This window comes from Anser cygnoides, chromosome 2 (genome assembly GCF_040182565.1).
Source record: "Anser cygnoides isolate HZ-2024a breed goose chromosome 2, Taihu_goose_T2T_genome, whole genome shotgun sequence".
NCBI classification, from domain to species: domain Eukaryota; kingdom Metazoa; phylum Chordata; class Aves; order Anseriformes; family Anatidae; genus Anser; species Anser cygnoides.
This window is the reverse complement of record NC_089874.1, coordinates 45,848,239-45,869,564: the sequence shown is the minus strand read 5'-3', so window position 1 is coordinate 45,869,564 and position 21,326 is coordinate 45,848,239. Positions and strand designations below refer to the sequence as shown.

At 37.1% G+C, this 21,326-nt stretch overlaps 1 protein-coding gene across 4 annotated transcripts in view; it reads left to right on the top strand.

The window, feature by feature from the left end:
- Positions 1–21,326, top strand: part of CPNE4 (copine 4) — a 296,808-nt gene that overhangs the window by 208,428 nt on the left and 67,054 nt on the right. The gene's annotated exons all lie outside the window — the stretch shown is intronic.

Sequence of the window (21,326 nt, the reverse complement as noted above, 5' to 3'; positions counted from 1 at the left end):
GGACATTGGACCCCAAAATGTCTCTTTCTTTTCTTATCATACCAGGGTGTGTAGTAGTTCCTTCTCTCTGCATACCTGTCTTCTCACATCATTATAGTTGTATAACCCTGCAGAAATTATACTTTTATTTTTCACTCATTACATACTGTAGGATGTGCTGTGCAGATAGAAGAAATAAAATGCTTGGTCTCCACGTTATAATGCATGCCACACATGGGTGGAAAAGATAAAAAGGAGTCCTGTGAATTCTTGAATTTATATTGGTCATGCCGATTGTGCTTTATGACTTCACAAAATCAGCACTGTGTTTATGGAACAACAGTGATACCAACACTGTGTTTGTATATATACATTTGTATGACACTGGGGATGCACAAGGAAGACACAGATCTGAATGGTATCCGTATGTATTTTTTTTGTCCCTTGTGGCAGTGGTGAGCAGACAAGATGAGACCAAAGGCAAAAGAAGCACCAAAAGAGTGAGGAAGTTTGAGGAAAGAATGAGAGATGGAGCAAGGAGAAGTGAAGGATGGAGTAGATGGAGAGCAAGATGCTTAGGAGGCCAGACCAAGGTGTTTGTGGGAGGTTCATCTGAGATGTTGGAAGGAATCTCAGTATCTCAGGTGGTACAGGGAAGCAGTTGCAGAAGATCTTTCCATCTGTCTCTTAGTTGGTAAATGGTCAAACCAGTTGTGTTTGGCATGTCCACTGAGATTGGAACAGAGTTGTAGCAGATGAAATAGAGAATGAGATCTGGGGAAAGAATGGCCTCCATTTTAAACTGCCAGCAAAATTAACAGTATTGACTAAAGAGGATTTCTAATGCAAATGAAGGAATGTGTAGGACTTATTTATGGTAGCATGTGTAGAATGAAAGTAATGTGAAGTGTCAGGATAATGACTTTGATATCTCGGGAGGTTGCAATTTTATAAATTTCTGGAGTAGATTAAATATCTATGAGTTATTGCCTGAAACATAAAAGACAAGCAAATTACTCTGTGTTGTGTAAAGCAATATCATTCCCCAGGACAGGGGAGAAAAAAAAAAAAAGTGCAGCTATCCTCCAGATCTCGTAACATGATTGATTCAAAGGACAGTCAAGGACAATGGGCCCTGCCTTGTCTGGTGCCTTTAATGGCACCTCTGATGACCAGGCTGCTACCTCCTGACAAAAGGGAAGCACTGGAGAAAGCACAGAGGGTGCTTGTTTGGACGTTGAGTTCACATCACAGCTCCAGCAGGGCTGGGAGCTGAGATTTTGCTTTTGAATGGAGTGAGCAATGAAGGGCTTGGAAAGGGAGGCTGGGCAGTTCTTTGATCTACTAGAGAAAGGCAAGCCGCTGGTGGAAGTAGCTTATGTATAAAGTAACTTAAAATGAAATGGGTAACATCCTTTAGTAATGCGATCATAAAGGTTTGGAACAAGAGATGGATCATATTTCTGTTGTTCAAATGAGATTGTGTGTATGTGGCCTTTAAATCACTTAGATGAGAAATTCTAGGGAGAGATGCAAATGAAATGTGATACCTAGAAATGTCAAGGCACTAGTAAGTTCATAAGGGTAGAGGGGTTTTTTTCTAGAGGGAGAAATATGCTTTAATCTTTTCAAGATTGAGGTGAGAAGGTGTGAGAAAGGATGAGATTTCAGCTTGGGTGGAAGAAGATGGGTCTGGAAATAAAGGGGGAGATCTCTGAGCTATGAGTAGAGAGACAATAGTTGAATTTATTTGCGGATGATACTGCCAAAATGTAGAGTTAAGAGGGAGAAGTGAAAGGAAACAAGAATAGTCCTTTGGGACCACCTGTAGAGAAGGAGAAAGTGGAAGGTGAAGGAATGGGTGAAGAAGAGAACTAAATCAAGATAGATCTTACAAACCTATTGACAATTTTCAAAGTAGTCTGATTCTTCACAATGTTTTCTTTTCCTTTTTTTTTTTTTGAGAGAGAGAGAGTATACGTTTTCATCAGTGTATGCAAATATTTGCAGGCCCTGATTTAGATGGCTGAATATTTGCCTAAGGCTGCAGTTCAGATATTCACAGGAAAGCTAAAAGTAGTAGGATTTGCACTAGATTCTTTTATGCAAAAATATTTTAAAATTAATTGTGGCTGTAAAATAAGAATCAAGCTTGAAGCTTCTTTCCAATTCAGGTCCCTTATACCTTGTGGTGGGTGTAAGATAAGGCTGCTATGGTAAAGCAGCCTCCAGAATCACTTGTGTTTGACAGATAGCATATAGCACTTGTCAGCTGACAATTCTGTTTTCTTTCTATGCAGACCATAACTTAGGAATTTGATGATAGCAAGGACAAAAGAGTGGAAATTAGAAGAACCAGAGAGGTGAAGTGTCTCTGATGGGTTTAGTGCTGTATGACTGTACTTTGATTTACATTGACTAAGCATTCCAGTCTTCACACTACCGTATTTTTGAAGCATTGACTTCAGATGCTTTGTTTCACTCCATAAAGTATATAGCAATATGTTACTGTTAAATGTTGGAAGGATTCCCTGTGCCATATTTAACACGGGGAGTTTTTGTGTATTCCAGCTACTATGCTGAGCTTCTCGCAAGGATTGCCTGCTCACTGTGAACAGCAGTTGCTACAGAGATGACTGGTTATGAACCCATACCCGCTGTTTCTTTTTGACATACTCTGGAAGGCATAATTTAAGTTAAGGTTTTAGGAGGCAACAGGAGTGTTTGAAGGGAAATGTCAGATTGTGAAATTTTGCAAATGGAAGGAGACTTCTCAACAATAGCAGACACATTACGCTGCCCACTGCCCTTGACACATCAGTGCGCGACATGCATGCCTCTGTAGGCTGTTTGGAGATCTGAAGCCTTGGCATTTCATCTCTGCCACTGAAATCGCATGGGTACTGAGCTTAGTGGTTTGATTTATGTTATAAAGTGTGGGGATTAACAAAAATACACTGAAACAACTCAGCTTAATTTACTTTGCCCTTTTTAAGTCTTGCACCCCAAGCAACGTTTACACTGTCTGGGCATTTGAAACTCTTCCCTGTTGAAAATGTCTGTTTAAAAAGATAAGATGTGCAAGGTCACTAAAATCAAAGCAACCAATAATTAGGATCTCCCTCAAAAGTCTTTCACTAGCATCCTCTACAAAGTCTGTTAATTAGAATTCCTTACGGGCTTTAAAAAAAAAAAAAAAAAAAAAAAAACTAGTTTTGCTTTATTTAGCTGTTGGACAGAGAGCAGTTATTTTTTATTCCTCTCAGGATGCCTTCTAAAACTTTATTGCAATTATTGCTGCTCTAGGTTTTATTATGAAAAAGATATATTAGATTTATGAACCTACTGAGCTTTTCTTCCCAGACATTGAAACCACCTGAGAAGTCTAGTCACACTTCAGTGCTGGTCATAACTTCTTTTAATGCTAACAATGCAGGCAATTTGTGTATGAGCTAAAGTTAAAAGAAAATATCTCTTTGATCCAAAAGTGGTACATTGCCTTTCTAATATCTAAAGAGATTTAGTTCACATTGATGATTACTGACAAATCCAAATGAGGGTTATAATCCCTCTGAGACCATTTTTTTTTATCCTATTCTGCTATGCTGAAGGTCCTCTAAATTGTGGAAGTTTGGCATTCAATTTTTGGTTCTGTATGAGAAGTATGTTGCCATCAAAGTTTTATTTGAAATTCAGGCTTGCTTTGTGAGTGTCTTCTGATAGGGCTATTCTACTGTCCATCAGTTCTAGTAGTTGTAGGTTCCCCGTGTTCTAGTGGAGTCCTCGTAACATACACTGAAAAATAATATTTTTTGTGTAGGTATTACACATTGTAATACTTAAAGAATAAACACCTAATAAGGTGCTGTAGAGGCACAGACCACACAATGCACATGGCATAGAGTAAGAAATTCTTCTGCTGAGGTTGTACAGAGAACCTCAATGAAAGACATTCTGCTCATAAGGATAAAAAGGAGAAGAGGCCAAAAAAAAGGGAAGAAAATGGTTGCTACAGTAAAAAAGAAACTACAAGGAAAGGGAAACGTGCCATATTTATGTAGAAAATCATCTCCATCTTCTACCCAAATAGGGAAAATTTTCAAAAGAAGAATGTCCATTGGATGTTTTTCTACCTTTCAAAATCTGTATGTTGCGTCTTCATCAGTGTTGTCAGTTTGTTTATTGTTTCATCACTCCCTCGCATAGGCAACATTTTTTTTTGGTGGATCACTGTTAACAAGGTCTTCTTGAGAAGTCTGTGCTTTGCTGAAGTCAATAATCCACACAGTGTCTCTTCTTTGTTGATACTGTTATACAATGTGCTCCTTGCTTACAATATTAATAGAATTTCCACAGCCTGCAAAAAAGATTTTGATGTCATGCTGGATGCAAATAGGCAAACACTTTATTTTAATTTCAATCTCTTCCCTGGAGTCTGTTACAGCATGTTGGGTGTGCGGAAGGTTGGGTCTTTTTCAAATAATTCTAACCAAGTTTCTTTCTGATGTCTTTAAAGTGTTGAATCTTTCATGCAAAATGGTGGATCATTAGAGAAAAAAGTTTATTAAAGGTCTGTAAGTGTATTGATTACTCCATTCTGAGTTAAGGAAAAGCAAATAGCAGTGGTTATTTTGATATTCTCTGAGTTATTGCTGCAGTGTTCTCTAAATCAATAAGCTTTGAGTGACCTTTAATGCTTGACTACAGCTCTGCTTATACAGGTATATTATAAACTGTAATCCTTCAGTAAGCTCTCAGTATCTCTGAAAGCCAGTGGTGAAGGTAACTGAGCAGAACCTGTGAAGAAGGCCAAGTAAAGCTTAAGAGACAAGCAATAAGTAATATGTTCAAACAAATCCATTAGTGCTTTTATTCTTCCACAATTTAGCTGTCACACAGTGTTTGATGCACTAATGTAGAAAGATATGGTTTATGGTCAACAGCAATGATTTGTGCAGGATTTTAGAAAGCATGTGGCACAAAGGACAATTCAAACAGTATCAAATGTAATTAGAAAAGCGTGAACTGAAGGATTTCACACTGCTCCATAACAGAACACTCATTTGTTGTTGCAGTTTTCTTTTCGCTTTTAATTCCATATAGAAAGCAACTGGCATTAAGAACCAATTATAGTGCAGGCTAGACTTGCAGGTTTATTTACTTGATTGGGTGATTTCAGTCATACCTGATTAACTACATAGTACTACATTTTCCTCTTCAATTTACTCACAAAATTAATGTCGTTGGAGCCAATCATTCCCTTTATGCTTACCTTGGTGTCACTGAAGAGGTATTTGCATACGTAGTCTTTCTTGTGGAAAGTCTTTAACAACAAGAAAGAGGGATTCAATCTTTACTTGTCTTTAATATGAATCTAAAGATGTCTTGAAATGACTTTTTCAGTAAATCGGTAATTTTTCATCAGGTCAGGGCATTTTCCTGGAATCTTTAGAATAATTGCCTCACTCTTGGAAGTTGAAGATCTTTCTTTAGTAACCTGAATAACATTTATTAGTCATTATAAGGATGTTATTTTTTTGTGAATTTCCAGAGAAGTTCTTATAAAACTGCAGAGCTGATAATTTTAGATAATAAATGTTCTTTCTTGGTGGTCAAAACAAGCACACAAAAATTTAGGTTTAAGTATTGGGATGTCTAATACAAGCTCATTTAAAGTAACAGGCATCTAGTAGAAGTGAACAGAAATATTTGTATGTACTGCTTAACCAGAGTAAGAGTTTTAAAACAGTCTTCTGAGAGGATGATCCATTATTTTGAGGATTATTACAAAATGAAAATAAATGACACACTGTAAAAGCTGATCTCTATGAGACCGCCTTGCATAAAAGCCATCAGCTGTACTTTTCTAGTAAATAATTTATTAGAATACTACAGTTCTTAAATGTTTCTCTTGCTTTCTTTCATATTCACCCTGATTCTCTCTATGTGTCCATGGTTGCAGGACCACTACAATGATTATTAAAAACTCAAGTGGCCTACTTCACAAGATGTACAGTGATTGTTGGAAATTTGCTATGACTGCTCACCCTGTTTTGTCAGTTTGGGTTGATCTATAATTTAGCAATCAGTTTATAATATGAGTGCCTTCTGAATTCATTAATCGCAGCAGTGTGTTTGGCACCCTGATTTATCTGAGCACGTTGAGGACTGATCTAATCAATCTCCATAAACTCTGTGCAGGTGGGGTGCAAGATTTAAGATCATCCTTAAAACAAAACTGATTAAGACCTGGTGTCTGTGATCTCAGCTCACAGATTCCCTTTTCCCTCTCCTCTTTTCTTGGCTGTACTCATGATAAATCCATTGAAGATACTGGGGAAGAAAATACCGGATTGCACTGAAGATTGAGGATACATAAGTGGATTCAAGAAATGAGCTTGATCCATTTTTTGTTGGAGTCAGGGAAACTCATTCTGCGGACTTTGATAGGCACTAGTTTGTTCTCCATTATTGTATCTGCTGGATATATAGCAAATTAATTGTTAGATTAATTAATCTAGATTTGGGTTAATTGATGTTTGTGAATTTCTTTGAAGATAAAATAGCTATCTAACTGGCAAGTGTTTTCACAACAATTAGGGGTGCAAGTGGATTGCACAAGGGAGTGAGCATCTGATATGCAGTGGTATAAAAAAGAGTTGATATTCAGATCTCCAGGGTTTGGGCTGCTGATAAAAATGGTGGTAAACTGCTGAGAAGCTGGTATATATGAATCAAATTGGCAGGGGAGCAAGAGACAGAAGACTTGTGCTCTTCCCTGGGTTACTCTTGATAGACCTAATTTCCTCGTTGACCCTGCAAGAGGAGATTTTTACTTTCTCCCCCAAGGACCCCAGTACCACAAGCCCTGAGGCAAAAATGAAGAAACTTCACCTTAACATTTCAAAGAGCATTCAGTGTGTGAAACAAGGGTGAAGAGAGGACAAACAACAAGAAACAATGTTGTGTATGAGTTTATTCCTCCAGTCTGAGGAATCCAAGGACTGTTTTCTTTCTTTATCTTTTGCAAATAAGAGAGGATTTCTTCCACTTAATTTGTACACTGTGTTTATTGTGATACATCTTCCCATTGCTTACTGCCTCCACAATTCCATCCGAAGATACATAAATACAACCTTCCTAAGCTTTGCTATGAAAGTCACCAATATGAGAAATGTTCTGAAAGGATCTCTCTCCCTTGTCTCTGGAGCTGTCTTTGAAAGTGAGCATTAATCCCCTGGAATGAAACAGAGGCTCCCATACGTGCTGCTGACTATAATCCCAATCAGAAGTGTCTGCTTCCTTCACAGGGCAATAGCTGAGGAAGTACTAAACCCCATCCTTGGGACAATTTCGTATGAGATAAAGCAAACCACTGGTAATGAGGATCAGTTCCATGTTGGAGGGTGGGCACAGGAGATACTGTTGAATTAAATGACCTCTACATTCTTCCTGATTTTCAAATCACTGTGTTGATAAGGCACTGAACACTGTACAGACACCGGTATAAGCTGCAGAGCTGGTTACTGCAGACATTTAGGAACAAGTGCTACCATTGTGAATTAAAAGAATAAAATGAAGCTTTTCTTTCACAAAAACAGAGCAGGATTAAGGCTTAGCTGTAACCCTGTAAAGCAGCTGAATGCTATAGTTAGAGAATTTTAAAGTGTTGAAGTTGTTAAAGAAAATCCGTCAGTCTCACACTTTTGTGTCTACAGGACATTTTAATGTGTGACCTAAAATATCTTATGATATTAAAAATGGGAGAAAATGAAAGTGTAACCAATTTTTCATATCCTTTTTTTTTTCCATTTCTTTCAATTCAGCCAGGAAAAAATAGTGAAAATAATTTTCAGACAATCTCATTTCAGACTCTCATAAAGAAGCAAAGCATCACAATGGCTGCTGACACATAACCAACTTATAAACCCTTGGTTTCTTTTCAGATATCTTTTTTACTGTGTAAATTGAAAATTGCACACTTATAGAAATTCTCTTGTTGTTAAATCATGTGATGTATTTCTTGCTATGAATGATATATTTTGCTACTTAAATACAAAGCTTACCTTAAAATTCTAGCCATAAATCATATTTTTATAGTTTATATACTGGCATACTGACACACAAAAAAGGTTGCACATTGCAGATAATAAAATATGTATATTTAAAATGAGGGTATTCTCAGGGAACATGACAGAGTCAAATTCAGGACAAAATGATACATTTGCTTAAAAGAAATTACAGCAAGTGTCTTCAGGGACCTAATTATAAACTAATGTTTGTGATACTCTGGGCAGCACTAGGGCAGAAGTAGCTATTAAGTGTGTCTAAATTTTAATATTTTAGAAGATATCTCAGTACCTAGGGGTCACTTGAAAAGTGTGAATTTTATGTCACACTGGAATTAGATATTTAACCTTTCTATATACAGTGATCTCACCTACCATATATTCTGTTAAAATAAATTAGAGATCTGTTTTTTCCCTTTGCCAAAAATATGTTTCTTCCCAGGTAAATGACTATGCACAATTTGTAAAGTGTAGATAGATGTATATAATGTGTATAAACCTTATGTAACACACAGAGCTTGGCTGTGTAATAATCTATATACTCTATGAAATCTTAAATAAACATGTCCATTTTTTACATTAGAGCTCAAAACAATTTTTTAAATGCTCAATAACTATGCTCTGTATGATTCCCCAGAAGAAGCATTTAGCTGAACACAGTCCTCCTTGTGGTAGTACTGGAAGAAACGGAGACTTCGTATCAAAGCTTCATGTCCTGAACATGACAGACATTGGGTCTGCTTTTCCTGTGATTAACAAAGGGATGGCATTTCATATCACAAACATACTAATCCTTCCTCTCCTAGAAAAGTACATGGATAGTCTGTACATCCTTAAGAGTATGCAGGTAATGTTAGAAATTATTTTGCGATATCACCAGTATTACAAACTCTTGAGTCTTCTAGTCTGATCTCTGAACAGGTCATGAAAAAAAAAATTATGGGGGGCCTGTCCCTTACACTCTAAATGTCCTTGTTCTGAACGCACAAGATATCAACAGCAACAGCAGCTGATCTCCCAGAGAGCTCTTTAGACATCAAGTGCCTAAGGTTTGTTCAGATCTACTAATCACCTATTACACAGTCAGTCATCAAGTTATTAGCTTAGAGTTCCTGCTGAGTGTCCTTATTTATTTCTGAGAAATTCCAGGATTTACTGATGACAAATTCTTTTCCATAATAGAAAATCTCATGGGATGCCAACAAGAACTATTCAGTTTTACACACTTCTACATGCTTTTGCCAATACTTAAGTGTTTCGGCAGTAGTGAATAAGTAATGGACAAAGAGGGGGCTTTGTGATACCTTTTAAACAGTGACAACAACAGCAGGACTAGTTCATAGAATCAAATTCTCTCATTTGTCCCCATCTCTTTAATAACACAACATTTTACAGAGCAGCATCTCAGAGATATGAAGATTGAGTATTATTTAGAGTTTTAATGGAAGTATATGTGGGACCTTGAATCACATCAGATGTCCCAGATAACTACAGGAGCCAAGAGACCAGGCCATTGAATTGGGCACCAAAAGAGGATGAATGCTAGCTCCACTTATACATTTGTGCAGAATGCAGTTAAATGTATATTAAATGACATAGTTTCTGTTGACAGCTTCTTCTGGATAAGAAATTAAAAATGGGAAGAAATAGAGGAAGTTATCAGAAAGGTTCCTGGTTCTTTCTGTTGAGACTACATATTCAAATAGTCATAAATGACCTGGGGAAAAGGAAAAATAATAGGGTAACAAATTTTGTAGATGAGAGAATTATCTGGGATTGTTTTGACTTCAAAATGTTACGAAAGGATCTTAGCAACAATGATTGGCACTAAGATACAAAGAAAGTCAACAAAATGATCAGAAGTATAGGAAGGCTTACTTCTACAAAGAGGCTAAATTCAGAAATACAATCTTGTAGAGATAGCTGTGAAGTCATGAATGATTTGGGGAAAATGATTTGCTTGTTTTTCCTCAGAATATGTGAACTCGATAAGCACCAAGAACAGGCAAAATGCTTAAAAAAGAGTGTACAACAAAAAAGAGTACAACTTCGTGAAAAAGCAAAAGGCAAATGAATAATTTAGAGCATAAGTGTGTCCAGTTTGCTGTGTATAAACATACAGATAAGCCAGGCTATTCCTTTACAACTCTTTGGCACCTGCGGGACAGCATAGGGAATTCTGCTGGATACCTTCAAATACTTGTCCTGATCGTGATTATACATGCACAGCCCTCTCCTGCATTTCTTTCTTGTCTACATTAGTTTACAAATTTTTCAGAAAAATACTACCCTTCAACAGAATCCCTGTTCGTTATCGGCTATTTCTGTTTTTTAATGTATCCATTTCTAGTTGCAAGCAAAAATTTTGAAAATCTGATGATTAGGTGTCTGGAAAGGCTTATTTTTACAGGCTAATTAAAAAAGTAGGCTACTGACATTAAGCGATCACATTTCTACTCTTAGACAGAAAAGAGTGTTTCAGTCTCTGCTCTTCAAAATAGTGAAAGGAGTACTTTGTTTGAATTGTGCCAAAAATGATTCTTCAACTCATGACCAGGTTAAAATGTGGGAGTAAAAAATTTGCCTATTGTCAGATTTCAAGGGCATTTTCTCTATAATAAATACTACAAACAACCATTTGTGAATAAAAGGGATCATGGGAAAAAAAAAAAAAAGTTTTGCTGCAGACTGATGGTAAACATTGTTAGTAAATGAGTTGTGTAGTGCTGAAAGCTAAATATTTCGTGATACTGATGCTAAGGAAGAAAAGTAGCAGGACACATCCAGATTACCTGGGAAAGGTTCCTGTGGGGAAGGTGTCTATTTCCTCAATAAGAGTGTGCTCCCCAACCTCTCTGAGCTGTCTGGAAAAGTCAGCATCCAGCCATGGGGGAATTCACCTTGTAGTTGTCCTGGGCACAGTGGGAAAACCTGTACACCTTCCTACTTCATTTTAAGTATGGGATCCCTCTGCTACAGTTCAGTCCCGCTTCCATCCCTTCCTCGTCTCCTGGGAATCATGGATAGCCATAGCATGGTAACTCTGCTTTGACACTTGGCTGGGGTTGGCTGCAATGAGTGAAGCAGAAGCATGGCCTGGCTCCAGCCATTCCCTATTCCAGTATGGAGAGTTCATGCACGTCATGAGAATTCCATTCACCAGCTCTGGAAAACAGAGGTAAAACAGAATGGTTGGCCAGAGCGGGTCAGCAGGAAGTGCCACGTGTGGTTGGGATTGACACTATGATAGCGTCAGTCCCCAGGGATACTATGGACATTTGAAACTGTGATTTTGTTGCAATGCAACTTTATTTCCTGGCCCTGAAACCTAGTCTTGTGTGAGATAGTGGCGGTCCTTATCAGAATGCAGTGCGTGCTTCTCCACACAGACTTATGAATATGGAAAACTTGCACAAAATAATTAAAAATCACTAACTCATACTGTTAATCATCTCATGCACATTTTAAAATTTAGAAATGTGATTTTAGTAGCCTAAATTTGTTTGTTCACAGCACTTGAACCTTTAATCTCCTTAAGTGCTTTAAATCCTCAACACTACATGTAGCTCAAAGGTGACCTGCAAAAGTAAAATACAGAATCCTGGTAATGTAATGTTTATTGAATGCTCTCCTAGGCTGACTTGCTCCCCTTTTCCTGGCTGTTTAGAGCTTTAAGCATGTACTTGTAAAGCTGTTGACATTTGAGGGGTTTTTTTTGTTTTGTTTTGTTTTTTCCTTCGATCTTTAATGATACGGGAATAAGGGCCTGATGTACCTTTCAGCCAATATATGTCTCCTTGTGCTGATTTCTTTGGCTGTTAATTTCCTGCCTCTGTATGGAAAGCAGCCCATCATTCTGATCTCAACTGTGTAACTGTCATTGTTGTGGAAACAGGGACAGGCTTGCCACCAACTAAGTACAAGATCAAGATCAATTGTAGGACAGATTTTCAGATGTGCTTCAGAGTTGAAAGGTGAAGTTTGAGGAAGTAAGCCAAAGGAAGATACTCCTTTCTTAGTCAGGTATAGGCAAGCACTCCTTTTAAGACAAATGGTTGAGGTTTTCTGTATAACAAAGTATTTTCTCTGCAGGATATTACTTTTAAGCACTCTACATCTTGAAAGGCATGCAGAGGTTTGCCTGTGGTCAATATTTTTTTATTGTTGTTGTTTTAATATTTGTCTTTCAAGGAGTACAGCATTAGCAGAAGCTGGTACTGGAATCAGTTCTGCTTGTGATATTTTGGATGTAGGATGTGTTTCGCCTAGTTGCGGATGCAGATGTAGTGAACCCTCACAACCCCAAAAGCTTCAGATTCCTGTGAATTCTGCAAAAGAGTCGTATTTTTAGTTTAGTACAGAAAGCTTCCCTTACTTAATTGTTTGTCAGGACTGAGTGAAAAGAAAAGATGTACATATAGTAAGCACTATTCCATTAATGGTTGCAAAAATAAATAAATAAAACAATTAATGCTACTCACAGAATATCCATTGCCACAATATCTCAGCAATGTGCAAGTTTTACTTGTTGGAATCATCCAGGTTTATTAATCATTTTTTTTTCAGAAATATTGTCCTGTATGTTCTAGGAGAGTTTGCGCAAAACCCAGTGATGGAGGATCTCCTTGTGACTTTTACACATTTGCTTCTTTCTGATGTTCTGTAGAGAGAGAAATATTCTGTGCAAGACAAATATCTGCTCGTTCCATCTTATGGTTAACATATGTCTCCCAAAAGCAACATGAATACACAGAACAAAACAAAGTTTGTCTGAATTTTTGTCTGAATTTTCATCTCAGAGTTATTCACCAAAACCGTCTGCTTGGTTCAGCTGAAAGAATTTGAATATATGACAGTTGTGCCAGATTGTTTCATCAAAAAAATCTCCTTAACAGAAAAAATGCAAAGTTTTACTACTCCAGACAGCATTTCATAGATAGTTACTTGATACTTTTCTTCATTTTCTCCTTTGAATTTTACAGCTGGTAAATGAAAACCGGTTACTTTCTGTGTTTTTGGGTTTCTTGATTGTTGTTTTTTTTTGTTTTGTTTTGCTTTCTAATTGGTTTGGATCAAACTGGAAAAATTTGTGCACTGAGTTTTGCAACCTCCAGTAAGGGTTGTGCTTCGCATAATTCTGTTGCTGTGCAGGGAGACGGGATAGCAGTGAGCTCAGGCTGATGTTCCCGTGGGACAGGCTCTCTAGTCAGCATCTTTATTGGTGCGGTACTTGATGTCCCCTCTCATTTTGTAGAAAAGTATATTTGGGAGGAATGCATTTCATATAGACAAGATCTGCACTTCTGAGCTGCCTTTCATGAAAGGGGACCACCGATAAGTCATTTTAATTTCCTACCTGGTATATTTTTTTAGATGAAATGTCTCAACTATATTCTGGGAATCTTAAAATACCCTGTAAATCTGGAGTAGTACTTAAGAAGTGACAAGTACTTAAGTCACAGTGCCATTGGCTTTGTGATAAAAATGCTGTTTTCATCTACAAGAGACTATGTTACTAAAATGCATGTTAAAGCACTGCAAGGAGCAACTGCATGTTCCCTTTACTGTTGTTTCTTACAGTGGAGAAACATAACCATATATGAGCATGAATTTGATTCAATGAACATGAAGAGACTGCTATTTTGAAATTAATTGTGCTTGGCGTTTATAAAAACAGCTTAACACATGGCTTCTTTTATACTCCAGTCTGATTTCCTAAAGGTTGAACAAGCTGCCTAAAGCTTCTCTTCCTTGAGAATCTATTTTTCATGTGGCATCTCTATGCTAGTAATAATTCTTTAGTGCCTTTTCCTGTTCCAGACTTCAGTGATTTCATATTTTAAAATGACGTAGCAGTAGCTGCAAAAAGACCTATCAGCATGTTTTCTCTCCTTCCCCTCTACCCTAGGTAGAAAATTTGCTCTGAAATAAAATGGTCGCCAACTTTCTACTTCTTCTGTTTTTTCTCCAGTGCATCTCCTGCGCATTACAATTAAGAAAAGTTGTTCTCGTTGTTGGGCCATGCTATCCTTAAGCACCTCAGAGAAGGGCATTTGTTTCAGAACTCAGGAGTGTTTCTGACAAAGTTCATTTCTGTCATTTATTTACTTATTTATTTATGACAGAAAAATGTGCAATGTCCTGTTACCCTGAATACAACAGTTAAGCAACAGTCAGTTTCTTTTTTCATACTTCGCACCTGCTATCTCTATCATGGATACCTAACTATATCCACTTAAGTGAAGCTGGACAATCACTTAACCAAGCAGGATGATATATTGTGATATTCAGGAATGGTACCTTGAATATTTTCAAACCATTCCTATTCCATTTTTGACATCATGGTTAGCTAACATAATACCAGCATTTCTAAAGTGTTTTGTTTTTTTTTTTCCACAGATGTTATTAATGTTACATTTACTTCCAAAGCCACCACAGAAGTGCTTAAATATTTAATTATATCCACAATATTGATAGCATAAATAAGATATACCAGTGAAGTGACTTAAACCATGAAAAGGCTTTCTGAGCTGGGATTAGATAGCAGGTGTTCTTTGGGCCTGGGTCTGTGCTGAGGCATAGCGTAATAGTCCTCACTAAGTTTCAGGAGTCATCTCTTAGAAAAAAAATGGAGTATTTACTGGCCTTCTGCTAGTATTTTAGATCTAGATACCTTTAGATGATTACAGAATTATGGTATAATTTTGTCTGGAAGGGACCTTAACATTTTGAATTCAAATGATGTTGTTAACAGTATATCTCTTAGATGAATATGTAAAACTAGAGAACAAATATGAAGTATGTTTTTATATACTAGCCCTTTCCCTAAACTGGCAGTAAACTGAAACCACACGACTTCAGCCCAATTCAAGTAATTTTAACTGAAATACATTGGAGATTTTTGGCTAGGATTTTGAAAAAGACAAATACATTTGTGCATCCAAAAAATTTGATTGAGATCACATAGTGAATCAGTGCTAGAACAAGGGAGTGCAGCCACTTGCTCTTGACACTCAACAGCAGAGCTGTAAGGTGGCTGTCAAGTATAAACAGATGTTTTCTAGAGGTGGTTGTTCACTGGAAGAGTTTGGTTTAACTGCATCTGAAACTCATGGTAATACACCTACTTTGACAAAAGTTTTCCTTGAGAAGTATTTTAGACAGGATTGGAATTTCTGGTTAGAATGAGACAGAGAAAGAAAGAGGGAGAGCAATTAATGCTGCAAAAGCCAGAACATCTGGCTGAGATGTGGAAAACCAATTTGAATACATGCCATTGGCTAATTACGAGCTGATTTTACCAGTCTTTTCTATTCAAGGGGATCCACATCGTATAATTGTATTGAAGGGAGTGAACAAGAGAAAAGCTGATGCTATCATCTGATATTTATAAGCTCTCCTTTGATGTGGAAAACTCAGGTTCAAAACCTTATAAAGAACTTATAGATTTATGCAAAGGGAAACGGCTCCAACGGAGAAGAATAAGAAAGAAGCACCCAGCAATAGACTCAAATAGCTCCTTTACTGGTGGATAAAGCCTGTCACTGAAAAGTGGAGAAAATGGTGGAGCAGAAAGTCAAAGCAGAACGTGCCATACCCATAGGGTAGAAACACTGTTTTCTGTTTCTTCACTCAGTCCCTAAGAGAAATGTGAACACTCTTATGTTTGTCGTAATACAGAGGAAGGAGGCTTCTGAAATCATGAAAGTCCTCCAGGGAGACAAAACCCTTTTCCCTCATGCTGTCATTAGGAAAAGGTGTTCTATTTACAAATGCTGTCAAAGACAGATGTATCAGGGAGGATCTTAGAGATATACAGGATAGTCAGGCTGTTCACTGACTAAGGAAGGGAATTACAGTATTGCATGAGGTGTCTGTAACACTTAACATAATGTTTCCCTTTAAAAGGGGCAACAACTCCTTCTTGGAGACCTCTTCATTAGCATATCTGAAGAAAGGTACTTAGATTGAGTGTTACCTTCTTTTTGTAGATGAGTAAAAAAAAATGCACAAAAGTTAACTCCTGGCCCCAAATTATTCTTGGAGATCCAGACATTGCATCATGTGCTCAGGTACCTACCTCTCCTTTCTGAATATGAAGAATTCTGTACATACATTTTCCAACCAAGTGCAGAAGAAGTAAGATGGTGAGAATTTAATTACAAGTAACAGGTTGACATTTTTCTGCAAATTTCATGTTTTTATTTCACCTCATGTGTGCGTAGTTCAAAACTGGAATGAAATTATATCATCAAAATGAGCAATCCACTTCCAGTCTGAGATGCATGATCAGTTATCTGAGTCTCTGTTAAGGACTACGCCAGCTCTTTATACACCACTGGAATTCAGCCTAATAATGCATTGTGGATAGTCAGAAAGCAAAGTGTATAACAAAAAAATGGAGAAATTTCTATCCTATATGATGTTACCTTGTCTGGAATACAGGTTTCTATGAGCCTTGAGTACTTTCAGGCCCATTTATATAAAAGGTTGCTTACCTATTTCTTTTTATATTTCCTGAGAGATTCTTCCTTGGATTGCATCTTTCCACTTTTGAGTCCCCACTGATTGCTCAGCTTCACCTTAATATCCCGACTGTTAGCTGACTGCTCAGCAACAATATTTTTACTGCAGCCAAAGGAGGTCTCCCTGAGAGAATTTAGATAGCTTGGGAATAATTGATCAAACTGGTAGGTGGGGGCTAGCTTACAGGGAGATTGGCAGCTATTACTGACTTACAAAAATGCTCCTGATGATACTGCAGAATACTGAAAGAGAGTGAAGGTAATTGCTGACATGCTGGTGTATACCCAGTGAAAGTGAATGCTTTTGTGTGCTGTACACATTGCATGCTGGTTGTCTTGCAGGCAAGAGATACCTCTTTTGAGTGCTCCATAGAAGCCGAAAGTCTCCTGGAAACTGTGCTTCTGTACACAGCAGAGTCATCACAAATTGGAAATATTTCTGTGTATGCAAGTGAAAGGTGTAGAAAAGTGTGTGCTGACTGCAGAGCTGCCATAGCTAGTACACTTTATGTGATTTAGATTTAGACCCAGGTTTAATGTGTTTCATAGCACAAAATAAAATATGTGGTGTTCCCTCTTTTTAAAATATGTGGAGCTCCCTCTTTTTCCAAGTAGCTCTGTTGCAGAATGGTGCAAAGCCAGCCTCCTGTTCTTGCCAACTCCATCACAAAGTTCTTGTAGTCTATGTACTAGGATAGGGTCAGATTTGGGGAGTATGGTGGTTGTGTACTGGATGGGTTCCTGGTACACAGCTTGCTCTTTTTCTAAAATATGGAAACACCATCATTATATCTCCTCTTCATTTTCTCTCAATCCATAGCAGAATTGATTGCACTGTGAAGAGATGACATCTGCTTTACTTCTGGCCAACTGTTTTAAAGACCTCACACTATTATGCTTGCAGATTTTTTTTTTCCTCAGGTGTTCTTCCAACAGCCGTATCCAAAGGCCATTGAAGGTCAATGAGACAGGTTCTCAGCTCATGTAACTGATACAGCTCCATTTACTTAGCTAATGTTGACATTTTGCATCAGATGATCTCTCTCTCAGAGAGAATTGTTTTTCCTATATATGACTAGTATTAGATTGCATAAATTTTATTCATAGCGTATAGAGTACATTGCTAAGTAGGTTAGACTCCTGTGCTGCCTACTTATCTCAAGAATAATGTTGTTTCATTTCATAATGACATAATGGTGCCACCTGCAGTTCAGAGCCTTATACAAGTGGTTTCAGATAGTGGTTCCCAATAATAAATGCATGGAACATAGTAACATGAAGGATGACAATAATCAGTCATTTGTAGCAGTCACTACAATTTAAGAAAAGCTGCTTTATTTACATTTCCATAATTTTCTCACTATTTCCCTTGAAAAGGAAGTCAATGAAACTAAAATCTTTGAACTGGTGACTTGTCAGAGGCATACGATAAAGCTCAGTAGCATTATTCTCTGTAGCTTTGTATGATACTGAGTGTGCTGGAACCTGCTAAAACATTTAACTGCAAATTTCAGTCCCTGTGCACACATCACAAATAAGGAGAACTTGGAACCTGACTAAACTGTTTGAAACTAAGAGGTTTTTTTGTTTTTATTAACAGGGTACAATCAGAATGACTGATTCATGTTTTTCTTTTGTGTCCCCATCTGTCTGTGGGTTTTTCTCTTCCTTCCTTCCTTTCTTTATCTCTCTCTCTCTCTCTCTCTCTCTTTCTCTTTTAATAGGGAAACCTGTCTGCCACTGCCAAGGGATACCCAACTACTGAGTATTCTGTTATGAATTCTTTACTATTATTATTTATAATATGTGGGTTTTGACATGGTTGCTGGTGCTTTATCTTCTTACTTTTCTCTGTCATTAAAGATAGAGTAATTTGTGCTTTCCATGAATGTATGAGAATATCTTTCTAAAAAGCGGTGAACTATACAGAGGCAATGTGCAAACATACCACATGGTTTGGGAAGCTGGGAGAAGGAACATGATGAAGTAGAAAAGATATTCAAAAATCCTGTTAGTTCCAGTTGCGGTTGCTTAATAGGATGAACTTGGTATTTATTACTTTAATTTGTTTTTTTCAATTACTTTGCTTTGTGGGTAGTCTTCAGAGAATATGTAGTGACCAGCCAGACAAATCCCTTTATTCTGCCTGAATATTCTTCTTTGTGTAGGGTCTCTCTTTTTTTTTTTTTCTTTTTTTTTTTACTGAATTATCATCATTGTTTAATAACTACCCTATTGATACAGGCACATGTTTTGCTTAGGTGTCCTCACGTCCTTTAATCATAGCAAGATAAATCACCCACATTAAAGAGGAAATGGGGGTTATAGTTACATGGAATTAAATGTTTGATTCACCTTCTTCTTCCATTAGTAATTATTTTAATGATAGTTTCGTAATTCACCTAGCAGAGTAATGAAAGAATGTCCACACCTACATCATTTTCCTGAATGCAAAGGAAATTGCACATTAATCTGACAAAATGTTGACATTAGGGAATGAATTATCAGCTCAGTTTTAACTAGGCCTCTTTTTATTCACCTCCAGTTATTTGTGGCATAATTTTGGTCGTTTAAGCAATCTAAGTACTTGATTGCTTATTCAGAAAGAGTACTTAGGTATCTAAGCGCTGTGATTTCTACCATTTATTTGGAGTACAAACATAGAGCTCACCTATTGTAAGTCTGGTTTTAGAGTATAAGCTACAATCTTTGCTGAAGTTCTCATTTTTCCCAAATGCTGCATTTCTTTCCTTGAGAATCACCCAAGTCCTCTGCTAAACTCAGCAGTACCGGGCATTGCTGCTTTTTTCCAAAACTGTTTGCTAGTTTTATACACCACAGAAATATTCTGGAATGATAATTATATCATTTTTCTCCCAGTCTACCTTGTAGTTTTCTTCAGTCTGGGGTATGTTCGTTTTTTTTGTTTGTTTTGTTTTGTTTGTTTGTTTGTTTTTTAACTTGAGAGCAGGCATACTGAAATGTAGGGGATTTATTCTTACAGAAAGGTCACAGACGGTCAGCCATTTTCTTTCATTTAATCTCATAACTCTTGTATCACCTCATAACTGATTTGAAGTGCAGATAAGTAAATAAAAAATGAGCAGATATGTATGTTTCCATTTTATTCTATGATGTTTAGCCACAGAAGTGCAAGTATTTTAAGTTGTTCTTTACAACCTAGGCATCCTCAACTACGCCTAGATTTAATTCAGCCAAGGAAAGATGATAGAACCACGAACAGTGAAGGGTTTGGATCTTAGTTGCTTTCAACACGGTAATTGCAAAGTCGTGCATGTGAGGAAGGCTTCATCTGCTGCTGGTAGGCACCTACCTCTGGGGGAGAACTGTGGCAACTTCTCAAGAGCATGCGGAAACGCTGTGACAGTTCAGGGCAGGAAGCGACAAATAACAGTATTGCAGGCTGAACTGCAGGAGTTGTTGAGCTGGTAGAAATTTAATTGCTTGTGCTGGAATCAGGCCAGTGAACAGGGTCATCTCTCTTGTCCTTTGAAGGAGGATTTTGGCACATTCCAGATGCTGCAACAGCACTTGGAGTTGCAGCAATTTTATATATATATATATATATGTGTATATATATATATTTTTTTTTTTCAGTGAGCTTTGATCTCCTCCTGAATTTGGAGGGTGCCCCTGCACAGAAAAATCCACCCCATAACCCTTTCACTTAAAGGATCACTCAAATTATGTCAGTGCCAGTCACAGTCTGGTGCAGAGTATTTGTCATCACTACTATCTTTTGCCAAAATCATGTCTTGTTGGGGTAGATCGAAGGTTTATCTTTCCCTTCTTTTTAATTTGCCACTGATTATAGCCATATGTAAGTTTCTTCATTTGGTTAATCTTTATTTGTTTATTTTAATGGTGGAAAGGTGGTTGGACACGAATATTTTCAGAACTGCTAGTTGTCTGTTGGAAAATTGATAGTTCAGTCGAAACAGAGAAGTCCCAAAGATAAACTTGACACTGGAAAACATGCCAAGAAACTGCTTTTGAGTAGGTATTTCCTTCCTGAAAATCTTAATACTGGGCTTCTCACCACTGCTTTCACTGCTGGACAGTTTGGACTCTTATTTGTGAATATGTTGTGAATATGTCAGAATTTTATTGGGCTTGTTTAAAACCAAACTTTGAACCTTCACTCAGCCACAACAAATTGCTTACAAATGAGAAATAGGGTAAGCACAGAAACTCTTCAGACTAATATATCATTTCACAAAAATCATCATCTGTTTGTAGACAGTTCCGAAGAGGGAGGGAAACAAAATTAATCAAATAAATTAGTTGTTTTTACATGTTTTTCTTTGCATATTTGGGAAAAAAAAAGTCAAAGTAGTGATTCAAGGTCTGAACTACTTTCTAGTGTGTTCTGTGTGCAGTGAACTATTTATCTCTTAGAAAAATTGTTACGCCCTTAGGTATATTGCTACACTCACACAAAGCTGTCAGACTCCTTCTTTTAGTTCCTATATATATGGCTGAATTTCCTTATGAGTAACTTTACACGTCGTCATGTTTCCTTGTTCAAGAAGCAGGGAAGGATATATATTCCTTTTCGTATAAAGCAATGATAATATATGATTTTAATTGTTGGTTTGGGCAATACATGTAATAAGATAATATTTAATGTATTTTATAATATATTTTGTTATATATTAATATAAATATAATGTAAATTATATGTGTGTGTGTATATATATACATTACACAGTGTCCCACCCACTCCATAGGG